Here is an 11,892-nt window from a genome sequence, read left to right on the forward strand (position 1 = left end):
GTTTCCTGATTTTTTAATGATGGCCATTCTAACTGGTGTGAGATGGTATCTCACTGTGGTTTTGATTTGCATTTCTCTGATGGCCAGTGATGAGGAGCATTTCTTCATGTGTTTTTTGGCTGCATAAATGTCTTCTTTTGAGAAGTGTCTGTTCATGTCCTCTGCCCACTTTTTGATGGGGTTGTTTGTTTTTTTCTTGTAAATTTGTTTGAGTTCATTGTAGATTCTGGATATTAGCCCTTTGTCAGATGAGTAGGTTGCAAAAATTTTCTCCCATTGTGTAGGTTGCCTGTTCACTCTGATGATAGTTTCTTTTGCTGTGCAGAAGCTCTTTAGTTTAATGAGATCCCATTTGTCGATTTTGGCTTTTGTTGCCATTGCTTTTGGTGTTTTAGACATGAAGTCCTTGCCCACGCCTATGTCCTGAATGGTATTGCCTAGGTTTTCTTGTAGGATTTTAATGGTTTTAGGTCTAACATATAAGTCTTTAATCCATCTTGAATTAATTTTTGTATAAGGTGTAAGGAAGGGATCCAGTTTCAGCTTTCTACATATGGCTAGCCAGTTTTCCCAGCACCATTTATTAAATAGGGAATCCTTTCCCCATTTCTTGTTTTTGTCAGGTTTGTCAAAGATCAGATAGTTGTAGCTATGCGGCATCATTTCTGAGGGCTCTGTTCTGTTCCATTGATCTATGTCTCTGTTGTGGTACCAGTACCATGCTGTTTTGGTTACTGTGGCCTTGTAGTATAGTTTAAAGTCAGGTAGCGTGATGCCTCCAGCTTTGTTCTTTTGGCTTAGGATTGACTTGGCGATGCGGGCTCTTTTTTGGTTCCATATGAACTTTAAAGTAGTTTTTTCCAATTCTGTGAAGAAAGTCATTGGTAGCTTGATGGGGATGGCATTGAATCTATAAATTACCTTGGGCAGTATGGCCATTTTCACGATATTGATTCTTCCAACCCATGAGCATGGAATGTTCTTCCATTTGTTTGTATCCTCTTTTATTTCATTGAGCAGTGGTTTGTAGTTCTCCTTGAAGAGGTCCTTCACATCCCTTGTAAGTTGGATTCCTAGGTATTTTATTCTCTTTGAAGCAATTGTGAATGGGAGTTCACTCATGATTTGGCTCTCTGTTTGTCTGTTATTGGTGTACAAGAATGCTTGTGATTTTTGTACATTAATTTTGTATCCTGAGACTTTGCTGAAGTTGCTAATCAGCTTAAGGAGATTTTGGGCTGAGACAATGGGGTTTTCTAGATATACAATCATGTCATCTGCAAACAGGGACAATTTGACTTCCTCTTTTCCTAATTGAATACCCTTTATTTCCTTCTCCTGCCTTATTGCTCTGGCCAGAACTTCCAGCACTATGTTGAATAGGAGCGGTGAGAGAGGGCATCCCTGTCTTGTGCCAGTTTTCAGAGGGAATGCTTCCAGTTTTTGCCCATTCAGTATGATATTGGCTGTGGGTTTGTCGTAGATAGCTCTTATTATTTTGAGATACGTCCCATCAATACCTAATTTATTGAGAGTTTTTAGCATGAAGGGTTGTTGAATTTTGTCAAAGGCCTTTTCTGCATCTATTGAGATAATCATGTGGTTTTTGTCTTTGGTTCTGTTTATATGCTGGATTACATTTATTGATTTGCGTATGTTGAACCAGCCTTGCATCCCAGGGATGAAGCCCACTTGATCATGGTGGATAAGCTTTTTGATGTGCTGCTGGATTCGGTTTGCCAGTATTTTATTGAGGATTTTTGCATCAATGTTCATCAAGGATATTGGTCTGAAATTCTCTTTTTTGGTTATGTCTCTGCCAGGTTTTGGTATCAGGACGATGCTGGCTTCGTAAAATGTGTTAGGGAGGATTCCCTCTTTTTCTATCGATTGGAATAGTTTCAGAAGGAATGGTACCAGTTCCTCCTTGTACCTCTGGTAGAATTCAGCTGTGAATCCATCAGGTCCTGGACTCTTTTTGGTTGGTAATCTATTGATTATTGCCACAATTTCAGAACCTGTTATTGGTCTATTCAGAGATTCAACTTCTTCCTGGTTTAGTCTTGGGAGGGTGTATTTGTCGAGGAATTTATCCATTTCTTCCAGATTTTCTAGTTTATTTGCATAGAGGTGTTTGTAGTATTCTCTGATGGTAGATTGTATTTCTGTGGGATCGGTGGTGATATCCCCTTTTTCGTTTTTTATTGCATCTATTTGATTCTTCTCTCTTTTCTTCTTTATTAGTCTTGCTAGCGGTCCATCAATTTTGTTGATCTTTTCAAAAAACCAGCTCCTAGATTCATTAATTTTTTGAAGGGTTTTTTGTGTCTCTATTTCCTTCAGTTCTGCTCTGATTTTAGTTATTTCTAGCCTTCTGCTAGCTTTTGAATGTGTTTGCTCTTGCTTTTCTAGTTCTTTTAATTGTGATGTTAGGGTGTCAATTTTGGATCTTTCCTGCTTTCTCTTATGGGCATTTAGTGCTATAAATTTCCCTCTACACACTGCTTTGAACGTGTCCCAGAGATTCTGGTATGTTGTGTCTTTGTTCTCGTTGGTTTCAAAGAACATCTTTATTTCTGCCTTCATTTCATTATGTACCCAATAGTCATTCAGGAGCAGGTTGTTCAGTTTCCATGTAGTTGAGCGGTTTTGACTGAGTTTCTTAATCCTGAGTTCTAGTTTGATTGCACTGTGGTCTGAGAGACAGTTTGTTATAATCTCTGTTCTTTTACATTTGCTAAGAAGAGCTTTACTTCCAACTATGTGGTCAATTTTGGAATAGGTGTGGTGTGGTGCTGAAAAAAATGTATATTCTGTTGATTTGGGGAGGAGAGTTCTGTAGATGTCTATTAGGTCCACTTTATGTAGAGCTGAGTTCAATTCCTGGATATCCTTGTTAACTTTCTGTCTCGTTGATCTGTCTAATGCTGACAGTGGGGTGTTAAAATCTCCCATTATTATTGTGTGGGAGTTTAAGTCCCTTTGTAGGTCACTGAGGACTTGCTTTATGAATCTGGGTGCTCCTGTGTTGGGTGCATATATATTTAGGATAGTTAGCTCTTCTTGTTGAATTGATCCCTTTACCATTATGTAATGGCCTTCTTTGTCTCTTTTGATCTTTGTTGGTTTAAAGTCTATTTTATCAGAGACTAGGATTGCAACCCCTGCCTTTTTTTGTTTTCCAGTTGCTTGATAGATCTTCCTCCATCCCTTTATTTTGAGTCTATGTGTGTCTCTGCACGTGAGATGGGTTTCCTGAATACAGCACACTGATGGGTCCTGACTCCTTATCCAGTTTGCCAGTCTGTGTCTTTTGATTGGAGCATTTAGCCCATTTACATTTAACGTGAATATTGTTATGTGTGAATCTGATCCTGTCATTATGATGTTAGTTGGTTATTTTGCTCGTTAGTTGCTATAGTTTCTTCCTAGCCTCGATAGTCTTTACAATTTGGCATGTTTTTGCAGGGGCTGGTACCGGTTGTTCCTTTCCATGTTTAGTGCTTCCTTCAGGAGCTCTTTTAGGGCAGGCCTGGTGGTGACAAAATCACTCAGCGTTTGCTTGTCTGTAAAGTATTTTATTTCTCCTTCACTTATGAAGCTTAGTTTGGCGGGATAGGAAATTCTGGGTTGAAAATTCTTTTCTTTAAGAATGTTGAATATCGGCCCCCACTCTCTTCTGGCTTGTAGAGTTTCTGCTGAGAGATCAGCTGTTAGTCTGATGGGCTTCCCTTTGTGGGTAACCCGACCTTTCTCTCTGGCTGCCCTTAACATTTTTTCCTTCATTTCCACTTTGGTGAATCTGACAATTATGTGTCTTGGAGTTGCCCTTCTCGAGGAGTATCTTTGTGGCGTTCTCTGTATTTCCTGAATCTGAATGCTGGCCTGCCTTGCTAGATTGGGGAAGTTCTCCTGGATAATATCTTGCAGAGTGTTTTCCAACTTGGTTCCATTCTCCCCATCATTTTCAGGTACACCAATCAGACGTATGTTTGGTCTTTTCACATAGTCCCAAATTTCTTGGAGGCTTTGTTCATTTCTTTTTATTCTTTTTTCTCTAAACTTCCCTTCTCTCTTCATTTCATTCATTTCATCTTCTATCAGCGATACCTTTTCTTCCAGTTGATCGCATCTGCTACTGAGGCTTCTGCATTCTTCGCGTAGTTCTCGAAACTTGGCTTTCAGCTCCATCAGCTCCTTGAAGCCCTTCTCTCCATTGGTTATTCTAGTTATCCATTCTTCTAATTTTTTTTCAAAGTTTTTAACTTCTTTGCTATTGTTTTGAATTTCCTCTCGTAGCTCAGAGTAGTTTGATCGTCTGAAGCCTTCTTCTCTCAACTCATCAAAGTCATCCTCCATCCAGCTTTGTTCCGTTGCTGGTGAGGAACTGCGTTCCTTTGGAGGAGGAGAGGTGCTCTGTTTTTTAGAGTTTCCAGTTTTTTTGGTCTGTTTTTTCCCCATCTTTGTGGTTTTGTCTACTTTTTGTCTTCGATGATGGTGATGTACAGATGGGTTTTTGGTGTGGATGTCCTTTCTGTTTGTTAATTTTCCTTCTACCAGACAAGACCCTCAGCTGCAGGTCTGTTGGAGTTTACTAGAGGTCCACTCCAGACCCTGTTTGGCTGGGTGTCAGCACCGGTGGCTGCAGAACAGCGGATTTTCGTGAGACCACAAATTCAGCTGTCTGATAGTTCCTCTGAAAGTTTTGTCTCAGAGGAGTACCCGGTTGAATGAGGTGTCAGTCTGTCCCACTGGGGGGGTGCCTCCCAGTTAGGCTGCTCAGGGGTGAGGGACCCACTTTAGGAGGCAGTCTGTCCGTTCTCAGATCTCCAGCTGCGTGCTGGGAGAACCACTACTCTCTTCAAAGCTGTCAGTCAGACAGGGACATTTAAGGCTGTGGAGGTTCTCGCTGAGTTTTTGGTTGTCTGTGCCCTGCCCCCAGAGGTGGAGCCTACAGAGGCAGGCGGGCCTCCTTGAGCTGTGGTGGGCTCCACCCAGTTCGAGCTTCCTGGCTGCTTTGTTTACCTAAGCAAGCCTGGGCAATGGCGGGCGCCCCTCCCCCAGCCTCGTTGCCGCCTTGCAGCTTGATCTCAGACTGCTGTGCTAGGAATCAGCAAGACTCTGTGGGCATAGGACCCTCCGAGCCAGGTGCGGGACACAATCTCCTAGTGTGCCGTTTTCCAGGCCCGTTGGAAAAGCGCAGTATTAGGACGGGACTGGCCCGATATTCCAGGTGCCGTCTGTTTTCCCTTTCTTTGACTAGGAAAGGGAGCTCCCTGACCCCTTGCGCTTCCCGAGTGAGGCAATGCCTCGCCCTGCTTCGGCTCGCGCACAGTGCGCTTCACCGACTGTCCTGAACCCACTGTTAGGCACTCCCTAGTGAGATGAAACCGGTACCTCAAGCAGAAATGCAGAAATCACCCGTCTTCTGTGTCGCTGGGGCTGGGAGCTGGAGACCGGAGCTGTTCCTATTCGGCCATCTTGGCTCCACCCGTCGGAAGATTTAATTCTTATTTTTATTCTTGTATTTCTCTAATTTCTTATTGTAGTGATAGCATGTGAAGGAAAATGCTGGGGCTCTGGATTGAAACAGAAATTCAACACTTACAATTGTGTTTCTAACTAAAAAACCTGAAAATTACCTTCCAACACTCAGCTTTCTTATCTTTAAAATGAGGCTAAGTACCTATCTTTGAGGTTGTAAGGAATAAAAGAGATAATGTATGTGTTTTTTAACACAGTATGTAGTAAATACTTAATTTCTTTTTTTTTTGGGGGGGGAGACTGAGTCTCGCTTTGTCACCCATGCTGGAGTGCAGTGGCATCATCTCGGCTCACTGCAACCTCTGCCTCCCAGGTTCAAGCGATTCTCCTGCCTCAGCCTCCTGAGTAGCTGGGAAACAGGCATGTGCCACCACGCCTGGCTAAGTTTTTGTATTTTTAGTAGAGACAGGATTTCACCGCGTTAGCCAGGCTGGTGTCTGTCTCCTGACCTCGTGATCCGCCCACTTTGGCCTCCCAAAGTGCTGGGATTACAGGTGTGAGCCACCGTGCCTGGCCCGTAAATACTTAATTTCAAATGTCACCAAATAAATTTTTCCAGTCCCTTTTGTATCTCCACTTGAATAAGATCCTATAAAGATCAGCAGTTTTTTAGAGTTTGATCAAGGGCTGAGGAACGTATGCACTATTTTTGTACTGTTAATGTAGAACCATAGTGTAGCTTGGAGATTGTGCAGTCCAGACTTACCATAGGGAAAGCTCTTTTTATTTTACCACCTTCTAAAAAGGATTCTGCTTTTACCTAATGATGAATTTAAGCTTTAAAATGTTTAGGAGGTTTTCATTCAAAGAATGTCATTAAAAGAATACTTGAGGTTGTTTTTTTTTTTTGAGATGGAGTCTTGCTCTCATGCTGGAGTGCAATGGCACAATCATCTCGGCTCACTGCAACCTCTGCTTCTTGGGTTCAAGGGATTGTCCTGCCTCAGCCTCCCAAGTAGTTGGGATTACAGGCACCCTCCACCACTAATTTTTGTATTTTTAGTAGAGATGGGGTTTTTGCCATGTTGGTCAGGCTGGTCTCAAACTCCTGACCTCAGGTGATCCACCCGCCTTGGCCTCCCAAGGTGCTGGGATTACAGGTGTGAGCCACCACGCCTGGCCTACCTGAAGTTTTTAAATGTAATAGCTAATGAAGGAAACAGGTTTGGATTGAGGTTGTTATATATCTGCTCTTTACCAAATTGGCTTTTCTACCATCATTCCTCAGTATTTTGTTCTAGTTCTTTTTTTAAAAAAATTATTTGTTATTTATTTATTCATTCATTCATTCATTCATTCATTTTTTTGAGACAGAGCCTCCCTCTGTTGCCCAGGCTGGAGTGCAGTGGCACGATCACAGCTCACTGCAGCCTCGTCTTCCCGGGCTTAGGTGATTCTCCCACCTAAGCCTCCCTAGTAACTGGGACCACAGCTGCATGCCACTATGCCCAGATAATTTCTTTTGTAGAGACAGGGTTTACTCCATGTTGCCCAGGCTGGTCTCAAACTCCTGAGTTCCAGAGATCCACCTGCCTTGGCCTCCCAAATTGCTGGGCTTATAGGTGTGAGCCACCATGCCCAGTTATTATTTATTTTTAATTTTTAATTTCTGTGGGTACATAGTAGCTGTATATATTCATGGGGTACCTGAGATGTTTTGATAGAGGCATGCAATGTGTACTAGTCACATCATGAAAAATGGGGTATCCATCCCCTCAAGCATTTATCCTTTGTGTTACAAATAATCCAGTTATACCCTTAGTTATTTTTAAATGTTCAATTATTATTATTATTGACTTGTTCTAGTTCTGATGTGCTACTTTATAATACTTTTATTTGGCTCTCATTGTGTGACTTGATTGGATAAGTCTTTGTTCTGGAGAAAAATTCTCAGTCTAGTTAAAGATAGGGAAAATGTATTTATTTTAGTTCTGCTACTCTTAGGGAAATCCAGTAGCAATAATTTATATTAGAGTTATGTTATAGAAATTACAGTTAAAAAACAGAACTTGCATTATCCTAACACATACCTTACAGTTGGCAGTTTTACATATTCTTAATCTTATAAATGTTTAATGGAAGTCATTAATGAATTAAGACGCCCTCTAATACGTAAAACAAGTCAGTTTTATTATGATTTAATGTTTTCTAGATGAAGGTAATGAAACAGAAGTGCAGCCACAACAAAACAGCCAGTTAATGTGGAAACAAGTTCGACAACTACTCAGACAGTAAGTGTCCCATGGTCAAACTTATAAATGGCTGAAGACAAGAAACAGTTTTATGAAGTTATTTTTACTGTGTATTTTCAAGTCAGATGAATATTTTCTCTCTTATACGGATGCTGTGAAAAAGCTTAATTGAATTACTGTTCCTTTTTCATATGAAATACCTTTTCTGTGTGGTAGAACTTATATAGTTAAAAGAATTTTATAACTTTAAAATTATTCTTTTCATTGTATATTTTATGTATGAATATATAACATTTTAATATATGTGCAGTTGGCCAGGTGCAGTAGCTCACGCCTGTAATCCCAGCACTTTGGGAGGTCAAGATGGATGGATCACTTGAAGTCAGGAGTTTGAGACCAGCCTCACCGACATGGTGAAACCCCATCTCTACTAAAAATACAAAATTAGCTGGGTGTGGTAGCACATACCTGTAATCCCAGCTACTTGGGAGGCTGAGGCAGGAGAATTGCTTGAACACGGGAGGTGGAGTTTGCAGTGAGCCAAGATCGCGCCATTGCACTCCAGCCTGGGCAACAAGAGTGAAACTTCATCTCAAAAAAAAAAAAAAAGTGCAATTGGTGTCTACATGCAATTTTGTTATGTTTTAAAACTTTTAAATAATTGGAGAACTTTTTGAATTCTCCAAATTTGCAAATATTGCCTAACATATAGTTCATTCATTCATTTATTCATTCATTTATTTGAGATGGAGTCTCACTCTGTCACCCAGGCTGGAGTCCAGTGGCACAATCTTGGCTTACAGCAACTGCTGCCTCCTGGGCTCAAGTGATTCTCTTGCCTCAGCCTCCTGGGTAGCTGGGAATACAGGTGTGTGCCTCTACGCCTAATTTTTTTTGTATTTTTGTAGAGATGGGGTTTTGCCATGTTGGCCAGGCTGGTCTCGAACTCCTGACTTTGAGTGATCTCTCCACCTTGGCCTCCCAGAGTGCTGGGATTACAGGTGTGAGCCACCACGCCCGGTCAACTTTCTTCCATAAAATAATAATGTATTTGAGACAATAAAGAGTAAACAAAGATGGGTTGAGGTTCTGATATCAAGAGGTAGACTAGACTCACCAGCTCATTGCCTGGTTCTTGAATACTACCTTTGAAACTCATATTCAGATTTGTGCCTCAGTAAAATGAAATTTACTACCTGGTTTTTTGGAGGTTGATTATAAGTTGTTTAAACCCAAGGTTTCCAAAGTAGATGTATAGCAGCTATTACTTTTGACCACGGAAAGAGAATCTTAAAATGTCTTTGCATATGTATTTTTTAATCTAGATAGTTACAAGAAAACGAGATATTTTCTGATATTTAATAAGTGCATTTTTACTAATGCCCACACTTTGACCTTAAATAATGACTTACACATCTTCCTTTTTAAAATAGATGTGTTCTTAGAATGTTAATCTTTTTTAAACAAAAAATGGTTTCATAATGAGCTATCCAAGAGATATTTTCAAAAACTTCAAAGGACTCATAATCTACTCTTCCGAGTAAAGGTGTCATTTTATCAATGAATGAGGAAGTAACTGTTGAGTAAAATCAGCTTATCTATGGCCTTCCCTTGTTGTCTCTCTTACTGGCGTCATGATAGGTGAACAGAAGGTAGTTCAGTTTCTCCAGATTACCATAGAAGACAGCTCTGTGGATCCTCCTCAGATGAGACGATTGAATGTGGTATTGGGGAAGTGAGAAGCCATTCAAGCACAAGTGCTCCCTGAGGGTGGGCCACCATTCTGGCTCATAGTCTTCCATAATCGTCGGCTGCAAATTGTAGCCTGGGAACGCTCCAGCCGTATTTCAGCTAGCCTTCAGGAATCGCCGCCTCCGAAACAACAAGCCATGCAGTCTGTCTATGGACCTTCGCACAGACTCTCCTCGCCTTCCGCATCTCAGCAGAAACGCCCAACAGAACCATTAGGACCAGCGAGCACGCGCACCTTAGCCGGCCCCGCCCGGCAGGCCTGAGGTGGAGAAACCGCCCTAGCAGCTCTCTCGCGGCGCCCAGTTCAGGCGGCGGTTGCTGCTCAGGTGCTGCCGGCTGGCGGGTCTCCCTGGAGAGCGAGGCGCACCCTGCCCCAGGGCCTCTTTGACTGTCGCCCGCACGCTCTTCTCTTCCACCGGCTCCAGATGCTCGGAGCCCCCCGCGTGGGGCCCTCTGCAGCCCAGGGATGGGGCTGAGTGGTGCTTCTCCACCTGGTGCCGCCGCTGGGCCCACAGCGCGACTTCGCCACTGCGTCGCCCCCAGGGTCCGCGCTGATGGGCGCGAGGCAGGAGGACGGGATCCGGGGTTGCCACCGCTGCAGCCAGTGCACCACTTGCAGGTGGAAGCTGCAGCTCGTCCTCTGGCGGGGGCTGGCGGGGCTCCCCTGGGATGGCCTCCTGGGCCCTGAGTGCGCCGCCCATCCGGCCAGAGGGTGCGCGTCTCCTGCAACCCGGGCCGAAGCCCGTGCCCGGCGCTCCTGCCGCAGACTGCCTGACCTGCCGGGGTCCGAGCGGTTGGAGGCGCCCGCCTGGTCGGGGATTCCCAATCCTCGGCGACCCCTGCTCCATGTGCTGGTGGCGGCTGCAGCTGCAGCGCCCATGGGCTGACGTGGCTTCCCGGAGCTGCGGCCGGCGACGTCCAAGGGCCCCACGGGCTGCGCTGCCCTTGCCAGCTGCTCCTGACCCACGCCCAGGGCGCAGGACCTGGCGGTTGGCACTCTGCAGCCACGGGGATGAGGCTGAGCGCCGGTTCTCGGCCTCGTGGCTCCGCTGGGGCCAGAGCCTGACTTCACTTCCCCGTCGCCCAAGTCGTGTGATGGGCACGTGTGAGGAGGGGCAATCGGGGTTCCCAAGGCTGCTGCCTGCATGCCACTCCGTGGCCACTAGGATAGGGCTAAGGAGCCACCAGGGGATGAGCATGTCGTGGCCATCGGGATGGGGCTGAGAATCTGTCTTTATCCTTATGCACCTGCCCAGCCAACTTCCCGACAGCCACTGCTGCAGCGTCCTGTCAGGGAGTCCTTGCTGTTGGGGCGAGGATGGGGAGGGCATGGAGAATCAGGGATGGTCTGGCCATTGCTGCTGGTGCCTGATGTGCAGGCGACAGCTGCACCTAGGGCACGGGCTGGTAGGTCTTCTCTTTTGGATGGTTTCCAGGTGGCCCATTGCACCGTGACCAAGCCAGAGGGTCCACTCCATCTTAGCCCACACTAGGAGTCCAGGGGCTACAGGCGTGGGTACTGCGTGGCCAACCAGAAGGGGCTCAGCAGCCAGTTCAGCTTTCCTGCCTTTGCAGGGCCTGGTTGACAGTGATGGCAGTGTCTGGCGCCAGAGTCTGCGGTTAGGGTCCCGGTTGGGGAAAGGAGTGGGCAGATGGGGGTTGCCTGGCCACTGCAGCCCGAGGGAGACATGCAGGTGGCAGCCGCACTATAGGTGCAAGAGTGGGCTAGCAGGGCTCCCCTGGGATGGTCTCCGGGTCACTGAGTGTACTGTCAACCTGGCTTAAAAATCCACTCCTACTCGACCCTTGCCTGGAGCATGGACCTTGGCACTGGGCACTCTGCAGCCACATGCATGGGGCTGAGGTGTGGTTTCCTGGGGTGGAGCCACAGACCCGCCGACTGCCTGACTTCATGCCATGTGAATAATTGCAACCGTGTGAATAATTTCATTAAATGTAAATTAAGCACATATATTAAAAGAACAAAGCTGGAGGCATCACACTACCTGACTTCAAACTATACTACAAGGTTACAGTAACCAAAACAGCATAGTACTGGTACCAAAACAGATATATAGACCAATGGAACAGAACAGAGACCTCAGAAGTAACACTACACACCTACAATCATCTGATCTTTGACAAACCTGACAAAAGCAATGGGAAAAAGATTTCCTATTTAATAAGTGGTGTTTGGAAAACTGGCTAGCCATATGCAGAAAAATGAAACTAAACCCCTTCCTTACACCTTATACAAAAATTATCTCAAGATAGATTAAAGACTTAAATGTAAGACCTAAAAACCATAAAAATCCTAGAAGAAAACCTAGGCAATACAATTCAGGACATAGGCACAGGCAAAGACTTCATGTCTAAAACACCGAAAGCAATGGCAACAAAAGCC

At 44.6% G+C, this 11,892-nt stretch overlaps 1 pseudogene; it reads left to right on the plus strand.

Moving 5' to 3' along the window:
* LOC134737327 (lymphocyte-specific protein 1-like) overlaps positions 1-11,490 on the plus strand; it is a 58,805-nt pseudogene extending 47,315 nt beyond the window's left edge.
* Positions 11,491-11,892: the final 402 nt, after the last annotated feature.

This window comes from Symphalangus syndactylus, chromosome 8, assembly GCF_028878055.3.
Source record: "Symphalangus syndactylus isolate Jambi chromosome 8, NHGRI_mSymSyn1-v2.1_pri, whole genome shotgun sequence".
Lineage (NCBI taxonomy): Eukaryota > Metazoa > Chordata > Mammalia > Primates > Hylobatidae > Symphalangus > Symphalangus syndactylus.